The sequence below is a fragment of the Herpailurus yagouaroundi genome, unplaced genomic scaffold (assembly GCF_014898765.1).
Source record: "Herpailurus yagouaroundi ecotype Mexico unplaced genomic scaffold, PumYag 77, whole genome shotgun sequence".
Classification (NCBI taxonomy): Eukaryota; Metazoa; Chordata; class Mammalia; order Carnivora; family Felidae; genus Herpailurus; species Herpailurus yagouaroundi.
This window is the reverse complement of record NW_024412388.1, coordinates 32,897,055-32,910,136: the sequence shown is the minus strand read 5'-3', so window position 1 is coordinate 32,910,136 and position 13,082 is coordinate 32,897,055.

The window sequence follows — 13,082 nt, the reverse complement described above, 5'->3', positions numbered from 1 at the left end:
TGAGGGATCTAAAATAGTCAAATTCATTCACTCGGAGAATTATAGAGTGGAGTGGGGTTGCAAGGTCTGGGTAGAGGAGGGGGGTATGGGGAGTTATAAATCAATGAACATAAAGTTTCAGTTAAGCAAGATGAATAAGGCCTAGAGACCTGCTGTAGACATTGTACCCATAGTCAGCAATACTGATTGTGCACATAAAAACTTGTTAGCAGGGTAAAGCCTTATGTTAAATGTTCCTAACATACTACATTAAAATGAAATGAAAAAGAGAACATTGAAAAAGCAGCCAAGGAGAGAACCTTGGAGAATGACGGAAGTTTGTAAATGTGCAAACTGAATCTTTCTGTGGTCTGGCATTCCCAATCTTGATGTCTTTGCTCAGACTCTTATCTTATGTTTGGATTCCCTTCTGCCATCTGTGTCTGAACTCTTCCAATGCCTCAAATGGAAGTAATCCTTCTCAATATGATGTCTGTTCCTGTTTATTGGCATTGATCACTCTCTCTTTCATGTCATAGTTCTTTGTACACACACACACACACATACACACACACACACACACACACACACATATGTTTCATGGTCTGGGTTTTCTGGTGACCAAGAATCTCAGCTTCCTGGTATTGTGGTCCGAATACTCACTGAGCTTCCAGAAGAAGGAGGAGGAGGAGGAGGAGGAGGAAGAGGAGGGGGGAGAAGGAAGACAAGGGGAAAGGGGAGGGAAATGAGATAATGAGGAGGAAGATGAAGATCATCATGATGGCAGCATATCTGAGTGGAACAAATATAACTTTGCAAGGCAGACTGTCCTTGGTTTGAACTTAACCCTGCCATTTGCTAATTGTGCAGCAATTGGCAAGTTCCTCAACATAGAAGAGCAAAGTTATTTTGAGAATTAAATAAATTAACCTACAGTTGTATGTGCTCTCTTCTAGAGCACCACAACAGATGCTCCAGAAATAGTAAATTTGTTTTTCTTCTCTGTCTGCCCCCTACCCAGTCCATGATGGTTCCTAGCTTTAAAGAGATTCCATCTTCAATGTACTAGTTGGGAATCTTTCAATTGCAAGTGACAGAAACCCAGCTTAAGTAATGTAAAAAACGAACATTTGCTCATGTAATTGCAAAGGCAAAGCAAGGCTTGATCCAGGGCTAGTGTCGTGATTGGAACCTGGTTTTTCTCTCTTCGCTTCTTAGCTCTGCTTCCTCTGTGATCATTCACTTCTCAGGCAGGCTCTTTACCTTATGGCAGATGGCCACCAAAGCTTCAGTTTATGTCCTTAGCCACATCAGAGGAAGGAAAGCACCTTTTTTCCTAGCTGCCCTAGCCAAGGTCTGAGAATTTCATCCAAGTGGTTTTTACTGGCCTGGCTTATATCACATGCCCATCCCTGACCCAACACTGTGGTTTGGGAAATGTGACACACTGAGTGATGGCATTGAGTCTCATATTTTCTCATAACTGAGGGAGAGAATAGCCCTGCCTAATCCACATGTACCAAGAGAAGGGAAGAGATGGTTCCTTAAGGAAAATCTGGGGGCTGTGACCAGAAGAAGGTGACTAAGTGACTGGTAGGAAAAACCTCACCATGACTTACATGAAGCTAGATGTGCCTAGGGAAAACTCCTCTTCTGCTTGGTGGAATTTCTAAAAACTCTGTACAGACATACAGACGCCTTTACACTTCAGTGATCTTGGGTTTCCTTATCACTTTCCCGGTGCTATAGAGTGTGTGTGTGTGTGTGTGTGTGTGTGTGTGTATGGTTCTAGTGAGCTAAGTGACATCTTGGGAATATGGTGGTTCTCTCGGCATCCTGGAAGGAAAGGACACACTCAAAGGGGTTGGACGCAAGGCCTATTTATATAGATGTGGGCAGTTAGCCAACAGCAGGTAGTGAAGCTCCCAGGGTCTAGCCTGGTGTAGCACAGAGAAGGAAGCGGATTACCAGAGTCCAGTGGGAGCTGGGATTGCAGAAGAAGGTGACCGCAGAGGAGTTGTGGCCTAGGAGGAGCACAGTCACTCTCCGGAGCCATGGCAAACAGGGAGGGAGCAGGGAAGTGAATACTCCAACCTCCCTCTACTCCCACACTCTATTCCCAGGCTGTTGCCTCGCATTGGCCACACGCGAGCAGAAGCCAGACAGCAAGGGAGCCCAGGTGAGAGCGTGCACAGAGCAGGGCAGAGAAGGGCAAAGCACAGACAGTAGCCAGCAAGGTCCTACTGTTCTGCAAGTGTTACTCTCTGGGAGGAAGGCACGGTGTGTTAGCCACTTGGCCCGAGATCAGTGGGGTTGGGGGAAGGGGAGTGTTTAGTCAGCGTCTGGCTAAATTCTGATTTATTCTCTTTGCTTTTGGAAATGTAATAATCTCTCCATCAAAGCTCCATCTATCTGCCAAAATGGTGCATGTCCTTTTGTACAAATGAAAGAATTACTGCTATTATACAAACACTGAAAGGGGAACACATTTGCATGCAAAGGCGAAGAAAGAAAAATCCTATTTGCAATAAAATTAATTATACCAGTGTGGCGAAGAGACACACGAGTATCCATTTAACACTTGGACAGGAGCAGAACCAACTTTCCTTGCCAACCCTGATGAAATAATGGAAGCCCCAAAGAAAAGGCCTAGATAGAATAAATAGGAATTGGGAATTTCTGGCCATTTTAAGACTCCCCCCACCCCAACAGAAACAAAAGATTGAAATGAAGGGTTTTTTTTTTTTTGCAAATATTAACCATGAATATTAATGTTCTACGGCTGATGCCTGAACCCGAGTTCCTCGTGAAAACGGCCTTTTGGGGGCGCCTGGGTGGCGCAGTCGGTTAAGCGTCCGACTTCAGCCAGGTCACGATCTCGCGGTCCGTGAGTTCGAGCCCCGCGTCAGGCTCTGGGCTGATGGCTCGGAGCCTGGAGCCTGCTTCCGATTCTGTGTCTCCCTCTCTCTCTGCCCCTCCCCTGTTCATGCTCTGCCTCTCTCTGTCCCAAAAATAAATAAAAAAACGTTGAAAAAAAAATTAAAAAAAAAAAAAACAACAACAACAAAAAAACCGGCCGTCTGATGGAGGAACGTCAGCACGCAGGGTTTGCGCCTCGTGTCGTGGAGAATGTCCTTTGCATCTGAAACCAGAAGGAAGGTAGATGCAGGTTTGGAACCTGTCAGGGGTTTCTTACACTATTGTATTTGATCATTGGGAAAGAGGAACTTTGATGGGGTGCCTGGGTGGCGCAGTCGGTTAAGCGTCCGACTTCAGCCAGGTCACGATCTCGCGGTCCGTGAGTTCGAGCCCCACGTCAGGCTCTGGGCTGATGGCTCAGAGCCTGGAGCCTGTTTCCGATTCTGTGTCTCCCTCTCTCTCTGCCCCTCCCCCGTTCATGCTCTGTCTCTCTCTGTCCCAAAAATAAATAAATGTTGAAAAAAAAAATTAAAAAAAAAAAAAAAAGAGGAACTTTGAAAAGAAAGCAATCACCTTTTTTCTGGAGAAGGGAAAGCTGAACTGTCAACCAAGGGACATTCAGTTGATAAAATGCTCCCTTACTGGAAGCCTGGGTGGCTCAGTGGGTTAAGCATCCGATTCTTGATTTTGGCTCAGGTCATGACCTCACGGTTTGTAGGTTTGAGCCCCACACTGGGGTTTGTGCTGATGGCATGGAGCCTGCTTGGGATTCTCAGTCTCCTTCTCTCTTTGCCCCTCCCCCACTTGCTTGCTCTCTCTCAAAATAAATAAACATTAAAAAAAATGCTCCCGTACATCCCAGGCTCTTCATGTCATATAGATGCTGGCATTTTGCTTGTTGGTCTGCCTCAACCAGATTGAGAGCTTCCAGGGCACAAGGACAGCCTACCCAGGTCTTATTCATCCCAGGTTTCCAATGTTTGGTACAGACTAGGCGTTCCATAAATGTTGAATTGAGACATTTATTAATGAATGAACCACAGAATTTTACTTGGGGCTCCATGTAGCCTCAGAAATCACCAACTTCAGTGGCTCTGAAAGAATAAGTGTACTCAGGGTGAGGGGTTGGGGGGGTTAAGGAAGAGGAGATATATATGGGAGAGACTGTTTTGAAAAACAGGGCCCCCAGATCCACCTGCCATTACAGCCTCCACCTGGGTATCAGGACCCAGCGAGTGTGAACATTCATTTTGAAAAGCTCCATTAGGTGACTCCTAGCCCAACCTGGTTGAGAACCACTGGCCTAACATCTACCCACCCAGCCACCCCTCCAACCCTTCCTGTTTCCAGGACTCAGCTCAGCACTCGACACAGAACAGGTGCTAGCTCCTGAGCAAATGAATGTCACAGGGGAGACTATTCAGAAGTAGCAATAATTTGCCTGAGGTCACCTACAGTCAACTTTGGGTGGTCCAGGCCCTCAACGCAAAGACTCATCACAGAAGAAATGTTGACTGTGGTTTTTCCACACCTTCCCCACTGCTCTCCAAATTTGATTAAAGTTGAAAGCTCTCAAGTGTGAAAGAGGATATATGTCAGGACTTTCTGGAGAAATGGGATGCCACTAAACAGTGGGACCAGCCCTCAGAGCACGAGTGGGATTCCCTTGCTAGATCCTCTACTTGAAGGGTTCAAATGTGATGGACGCTCACTTTTCCAGCTTGATTAAGATTAGATGCAGCCTTTGTGGAGGCAAAGCGTGGACTAGAAGCTGTTTAATAGCATGAACCACACACCTGTGTCATCTTCGATGGGAAATTACATTGCTACCACGTAACTTGGAATAGGTGAGCGATAACGAGCGCACCATTGAATACTGGCTCTGTCACCTACTAGCTGTGTGACCTTGGGTAAGTTACCTAACCTTTCTGTGCTCCTGCCTTGTCATCTGTAAAAAGGGGTTATAATGGCACTTCCTGGGGTTGTTTGTTGGGATTAAATGAGCTAATGTAGGTAAAACTCTCCGAACAGTGTTTGGCATGCGGTATGTGCTGATCCAAGTGGGAGCTGTCATTAGTATTACTATTGTGGATGGCATACCCCACGGGAGATGGGGCTGATGTTAACTTTTGTTGCTTGTCTACAAGGCTCTGCATAATTTAATAGATGAAGTAAAGACTGACATTTGAGGTTGTCTTCACTGTATGACACTGAATCAGATGGAGCCTCTTTGTGAGAGAGAATACTTTGTTTTCTTAGGCATGGTGGTAACGTAAATGGTTTCCTTTGCATTTCCCGAATCCCAGAATCTTAAGTAGTGGTAAAGGGCCCGCGGTTCATCTCAGCCTGAATTGACAGGAAACTGACTTGCCCAAGGTTGCACAACTGGCGTGGCCTGGTCTTCTAATTTCTAGACCGTGCTCTTTCTGTCCGTCACCATAGTTACAATAACTCAGCGCATGGAAATGCAGTTTGTTTTCACATCTGTAACGTTTAAAGTAAAACACATGCATACACACACACACACACACACACACACACACACACACACACATCAAGGTGCAGACAGCACTTCGAGTTTGCAAGGAGCCGTCAGCACTGAATTGGAATGCACCATGTTCTCTGTTTTAAGGGAGGTGATGAGGCCACATCAATGTACCGGGGTCTTTAGTTATAAGTCACAGAAATAAGCTCTCACTTGAACGCTCAAGGAATGCATTGGAAGGATAGCAGGTAGCTTGAGGATTGAAGGAGACTGGCAAATCAGGCTCAGAAGGTAACCAGGACGAGAGGCCAGGCAGCGACTACCACAGCCAGGGGTCACCCCTCAGGGTCAGTGTAGTGAAGATGCTGTCGGGTGCAGCTGCCCCTGGACACCAAGGCCAGAGCCCCTACTCCAGCCACTGCTGCTTCCAGTGGACGCTCACCCTGGGGCTCAACTGTCATCAGTTGTCTCTTACCTCCTCTGTCTTTGCATCACGCTCTGTGATTCAAAGCCCCAGAAGGAGGACTCTGCTAGCTGAGCTAGATATCTGAGATCTGGTGTGGTTGGCAGCTGGGGGTGCAGGGCCAGAGGGAGAGTCTCTGGCCTTCCCATGCTGGGCATTGGGAGGAAGGTCGCTCCCTACAACCAAGATTTACAAAGAAGGAAACCCCCTACTTGGAATTCTTCCCAATGAGAAGGTGATAGAATGCTGAGTAATCACAAACAAATGAATAAACACAATAGAAAATCCATGACATAAAAAAAAAAAAAAAAAAATTCCAGGAAAAGTATATGGCCCAGATGCCTGCCCTCCTACCTTTCTGGAGTCAGCATACTCTACTTGCCCTGTTCCCTCCCAGCTCTTCTTTACCCCCATCGCTTCCCTGTGCCGAACAAAAGAGATGCTCCAAGGAGGAAGTTCAAGGTCAAATGATTCTCCTGCAGCTCCGTTTACCTCGGTCACCACCAGATTCACCCTGGAACCCTTGAGTGTCTTCTGCCTCCCATTAATATAAAATCCAACTGCCTGACTAATTTTTTTTATTGTGATAAAATTCACGTAACACGAAAGTCACCATTTTAGCTATTTTTAAAGTACACAATTCAGTGGCATTGGGTACGTTCACAATGTTGTACAACCATCACCACTATCTAGTTCCAGAGCATTTTCATCACCCCAAAAGGAAGCCTCATGCTCATTAAACAGTCATATCTCATCCTGCTTCCCCTGAGCCCCTAGAAACCATTAGTCTGCGTTCTGTCTCTATCGATTGGCTTATTCTGGAAATTTCATATAAATGGAATCATATGCTAGGTAACCACCTTCCTATTAATTTTCTGCCTGCTCCGGCTACAGGTTCTCTAAGATCTGTCTCCTCCCTACCTCTGAAACCTCATCTCAGCACATGACAGGGAACCAGCACTGGCTATTCAACCCTTCCCCCATAGAAGGGAGAGGGAGGAAACATCAGAAAGATGATGAGAATCCCCTGGAGAGACAGAAAACGGTTGGGCATCTCTGTATGATTAACAACGACACAGAACAGAAGAGGGCTGGGTAGGAGATGGGGGGTAGGCCAGAGGAAAGCTGTTTAGTTGAGTAGTATTCTTTCTCTTTTGGGGGCCGTTCACTGCCCACCCCTTTAACTCTTCAAGGCAGAGAAACAGCAGGGCCACATCAGTGCTGGCCGGGATGGTGACATATAGCAGGGTAGCAATGGGCTAGATGGGGCAGGGAGTGATTCGGGGTGGGTTCAAACCATCCTACCCATCTCTGAGTGTCCCTTCTTCCCTCCAGTGAAGGGCAAAAAGAGAGGCTGGATGGCCAGTGGGGTGGAGTGGACCGATTCTTGGTTAATGCTGCCGGATCCATTCTCCACCCTTCTCTGCTTTATTCCTTCCCTGGGTGGCTGAGCCCTCTGGATTGCATCATGTGGACTTGCTGGAGGGTTTTCTGTTCGTGTTGGTCGATGATAGGCACTTCCAGACTAAAGAATGGGAGGACGGTAAGCGTCCAAGGTGCTTTTTCCCTTCTGGCTCTGCTCTGAAGCCAGTCCCCAGGCAGGACCTCTGCCTGACTACAGCTCCTATGAGGCAGCCTCTCCTTCACGTTCCCCTCTCGTGTTGCCTCTGCTTGGTCTTCATTCTTAGGGGTGGTAATGGTTTCCTGCTGTTGTTGGTGTCCGGGTGCCTCCCCCTCTCCCAATAGTCCTTTCATTGAAGTCTTCACTTGAGCCACACGGGGTGAGCTCTGTTTCCTGCTGCGACCTGACTGATCTAGTGTCCATTTCCTCCCCCAGCTCCTAAGCTCCTGAGGAATAGGAACATTGTCTTAGTCACCTCTGCATGCAAAGGTTATCTGGCCATAAAATGTTAAATGAATCAATCAAAGCTGTGCTGAAATCGGTCTTTTCCCATGAATTTTGCAAAGTCAGAACAAAGAGCAAGCGTAATCAGCAGCATGTTCTTAACTTCTATTTCCAGGAAAGCAACTTGCGTTCTTTCCACATTGCCCCTTCCTGAGGTTCCCAGTGCCTTCAGGTATGGCCTTGGTGTCCCATTGCAGTATTGGACAGGGACCCAGGCAATGCTTGGACAAATTAGGATGCTGATTACAATTGCTTGTCCAAATGCATTATTTTAAAAGGGCTACATATCCCATGTGTGAAACCTTTCTACATAATTGCCAGCGCAGTGTATCAAACAATTTGTTCAACCCTTCAGGCTTCTAAGGTGCTTAATCTCATTTATTAAGTGACTCTCCTCCACTAAATAACCATCCTGGTCTCCTTCCTCTAGGCCTTGTTGCTACGGATAGACAAATCTGTGCTCTGGACTTGCTGGCTAATATATCATCGCTTCCCACTGATTGAAGGTGATCAGTGCTGGGAGTGCAGACATGGGGGGAGGCTGGCAAGTTAAATGCATGATCCAGAGGTCAGATGTGCGGGGAGAGAGAAGGTGCAGGGGCGTTCTCAGGTCTAAGAGTTCAAGTAGAAGAGGTCAGAATCTGAACCATGGGTCTAAAGCCATGGGCACCACGGTAAGAAGACAGTCGGAAAGCAGGGCCACCTTATATGCTTCCTTCCCAGACCACCCCTCCTTCCCTCCCTCACTATTTTCAGAGTGTAGAAACAAGGGGCTGAAACGTGGGGGGGGGAGGGGGGTGTGGGTAGAGATCTGGGTAACTCCTGGTATAGGCTAAAGCTTGAGGCTTTCTGTTTGTATTTCTAGTTTCAGCTGTCTTTTGTTGGGTTATACTGGAGAGTCTGATTTTCCTTAGTGCTTACTAGTAAATCATAATGCACTTACATCTTTCTGAGTATATTTGCCCTTCAGAGACTTAGAGGATGTGAAAGCTGGCAGAATTGTTAAAGACCCTTCATATTATCTTTATTTTACTAATGGGAAAATAGAGTCCCAGAGAGATTGTTAAGTGTTTTTGTTAGGACTACTCATGTTAACAGACAGAAAACTAAACTCTAACAATGAAGGGGAGGTTATATTTCCATATAACTGGAACGTATGGGACAATAGTTTCAGGTATGGCTTGATCCAGCAGCTCACTGCTCAACAATGTAACTGAGGTGTCTGTTTTCTATTTTCCCATTCTGCCTTCCTCAGGATTCATCCACTGCCTGGCAGTCTAGTCTTTATCCTTGTGGTCACATATGGCTGTATTAATTCTAGGCCTTACATTATTGATAGGAGCTACAGCATAGACAGCAATCTTCTTTTTGTCAGGAGTCCTAGAAAATGTCTTCTCAAATCTCATTGTCTGGACTGGGCTTCATGTCTTCCTTTGAACTAATTTCTGTAACTAAAGAGATTGGATAGAATGATTGCTTTAGGACTATTAGGCCTAACTCCTGGAGTTTGGAGTCAGGTTAAGTAAGACCGTTTGGGTTAGAGTGGAGAAAAACTGCTTTTCCAAAGGAATTTTGTGGTTCTGATGGTGGTATAATGAAGGAATGGGTACTGGGGAGGCTGACTGCAAATATCCAAGGACAGGGACTCAGCCAAAGTCAAGCAGATGGTTGTGGCCAAGGTGGGACTAGAACCCACCTAATGTCTTCAACATTTGCCATAGATGGCTACATAATGCCACTGGAGGTAGCGTGTGTTTCACAACAGACATACAAATGAAACTATGCATTTGCTTGTTACATTGTTTATTCTTCAGCTATGATCACAAGTAAGTACAAAAACACACCTTGCCACTTAGGAACCATATGAGTACAATTGTCTGAGTTACTTAATTTCGCATCTCATTAAGGCATGAAGACTTTCAGGAGAAATTGAGTGGATTTTTGAGATCAGAGTCATATCATTTAAATAAGTGCCTTTTAGTCTTACTGAGGGTTTAGCTGTCTTCTGGAACTTTTTTTTTTTTTTTTGAATTGGAATACAGTTATGGGACAACCTGTATGAGATGCTTTAGGCCTGAATTTTTTCTTCTCGTCCTTCTGGGGAAAATGCTTGTTAATGTCCCTCAATGACATCTTTTTTTCTTAGTCAGGAATTATAGAGGCAAAGAAGAAGAAAGGAAGGGTTGTGAGCACCTGCCATGGGCCAGGCACTGTGTTAAGCCCTAAAGATAAAGAAAGGAAGGCTAAGCCTTTGAGGAACTCCAGGTTTAGTGGGAGAGGCAGATAATTAAATGGATAAGTAAGATACCATGACAGTAAGTGCAATGGTGGGTAGAGGGTAGGGTGCTTTAAGAACACAGAAAAAGGCAGCGAGTTCAGAGCAGGGAGAGCCAGGAAAAGTTTTCTGGAGGAGAACTCAGCAAAGGATGAAGCTAGTTGGGTAAACAGGGAAGGGTATTCTACACAGAGGGGCCTCGTGCACGCAGAGGCATGAAATCTTACAGTGTGTGGACATGAATCTCCAAGCAATTTAGAAGGGCAGAAATGCAAGGGCAAGGCAGAGAGTGGGGAGCAAAGATGTGGGAGAGGCAGGCCAGGGCTGGGTCCCAGAGCTTGAAGGCTCTCCCGTGGGCGATGGGATGCTGCTAACCACTTGTCAGTAGGTAAAGACACGGTTTGTGTTTTAGGCATATTTCTGTATCCATTAGGTGCCATGGTTGCAGGCAACTCTGGTTAATTTCCAAAGAAGGAATGGATACTTTGGAGAGAGGTAGAATCGTCCAGAAAACCGAAGGAAGAACCGCAGCACCCGGGCTCTGAAGGGAACTCCCAGCACAGAGATAGCAGGAATTGACTGGGGGTCTCCTTGGTTGGGAACAATCAGGTCCAACCACTTTCATTGTTTATGTGGCTCTGCCTGGGATCCACATACCAGATGAAGACTGTCCTATTGCCTCAGCTTGAGGGCACACCTAGCCTGGGTTGGGTAAGCTCAGCATCTTGATTGACAGTCTCACCAAGCCTGTATCTAATGGGAAAGGGTGGGTTCCCAAAGCAAGATCAGGGTGTTGCTATCATAAGAAAGAGGAATGCCAGCTATGTAAGCTAAAGCAATGGGTGTTCACTTCCACAGCTCTTTGGAAGCTGGATTTGAAGACAAGAAAAGATGGGGGTGGGAATTAGAAGGCATAAGATGATGGGGGGTGTGGGTCAGGGCTGTGGTAGTACCAATAGAGAAGGACTGTGGGATTTAGGAACACTTAGGGGATAAAAATTGGTGGTTGACTCTAGAAGAGGGAAGAGGGAAAAATCAAGGATAACTCCCAGGTCCTAGTATGCAGCAATAGATATCACTACTGGAGAGAAAGGAGAGAGTGGGGGCAGGGAAGATGACAAGTTGCTTAGGACACACTGAGTTTGAGGAACCTGTGAACATCAGGTGGTTAGAATTTGAAGCAGTAACTGAACTCATAGACACGGATAACAGAACGTAGAAAGGATTTTGGAAACGGCCACAGAAAAAGCTGGCCAAGGAAAAAGTCAAGACAGAAAGAGTGGAGAGGAGGAAGAGAACCAGGAACTCTCAGGCTCACAGAAACCTTCAGGATTCCAGGAGAGAGCAGATTTCAGCTCTGGTACCAGTAGAAGCCACATTCTAGGGAACTAGTGTATAAATGGGAGATGAGGAAGTTCTGGTAAAAACATGTATGCCACCTTTGCAAGAATCTCAGGTGTGAAGGTCTGGGAACCTGCAAGGTAGCTAGCTCTAAGGCGTACAGCCTCAAGGGAGCTGCGTGTTTTCTTTTTGTTTCTCTTAGATACATTGATTTTTTTTTTTAAATGAGAACAATTCACATGCCATACCTTTCACTCCCTTAAAGTATATTATCCAGTGGTTTTTAGTATATTCACAAAGTTGTATCATCATCACTCCTATCTAGTTCGAGAACATTTTCATCACCCCCGAAAGAAACCTCATGCCCATTAGCAGTCACTCCCCATTTCTCCTTTTCCATGGTTCCCTGGCAACCATTCACCTACTTTCTGTAGATTTGTGTATTCCAGACATTTCGTATAAACAAACTCACATGCCATGTGGTCATTTGTGTCTGACTTTCTTCACTTAGTTTTCAATGTTCCTCCATATTATAGCATGTATGTGTACTTCATTCCTTTTTATGGCCCAGTAATATTCCATTGTATGGATAAACCATAATTTACCCTGTCATCAGATGATGGACCCTCCGATTGTTTCCACTTATGGCCATTAATGAATAGGCTACGAACATCTGTGTGCAAGTTTTTGTGTAGATGTTTCCAATTTCCTTGAGTATGTACTTAGGAGTGGAATTGCAGGGTCTCTGTATTCTTGCTGGGAGAGACTTTATCTTTTTTTTTTTTTTTTAATGTTTTTTAAATGTCTTATTTATTTTTGAGACAGAGAGAGACAGAGCATGAGCAGGGGAGGGGCGGAGAGAGAGGGAGACACAGAATCCGAAGCAGGCTCCAGGCTCCAAGCCGTCAGCACAGAGCCTGACGCGGGGCTCGAACTCACAGACCGCGAGATCATGAACTGAGCCAAAGTCAGACGCTTAACCGACTGAGCCACCCAGGCACCCCTGGGAGAGACTTGATCTTGTTTGCAGGCTGAAGGTACTGGAACCAGCACAGAGGGGAGAGTATGGACAGGGGGTGGGGGAGGAGGAAGAGGTAGGTGCTGGAGAAGGGCCACTTACTTCAGCCTCACTCACTTTTTCTGCTGGCACAACCCTAATGCCCTAACCTCATTTCTCAACTACTAGACCCTCTGCACACACATCACACTTGCTGGATAAAGCACCCCTGGGACCCGTCGCAGATGCGTCCAGGCTGGTGGCTCGTTTTCTGTTGCAGTTCACAATTTTGGGGTCTCCTCTGGTTAGAGCCTGGCCTATTCTGGTTTGTTTTTTCTCCCGTAGATCCGTTCACAGGTGAATAAGGACCATCCACCATGTAGTCTGAGTTTGATTCCTGGTTCCTCAGGGCCATCCAGGGCTCCCAGACATCCCGGATGAGGAAGGACGCCCGGTACCCACCGCTGGGGACCGAGAACGCCAGCACTCCGCTTTCTGCGTTGCCCTTCGCAGCCACCGCGCACGCGCCGCTCCCTGCCAGGGAGGAGGCGGGGAGTGGGCGGGGCGGATAGCTCTCAGACCAATCGGAAGCGAGCGCCCCCGCCCGCCGGGCTGGTGGACCGAGCTTGACCCCGGCGGTGGGCGGAGTAGGCAGGGCCAGCCGCGCGGCCGCGGAGGGGGCGGGGCCCAGGGCTGGAGGCGGGGCCTGGGGCTGTC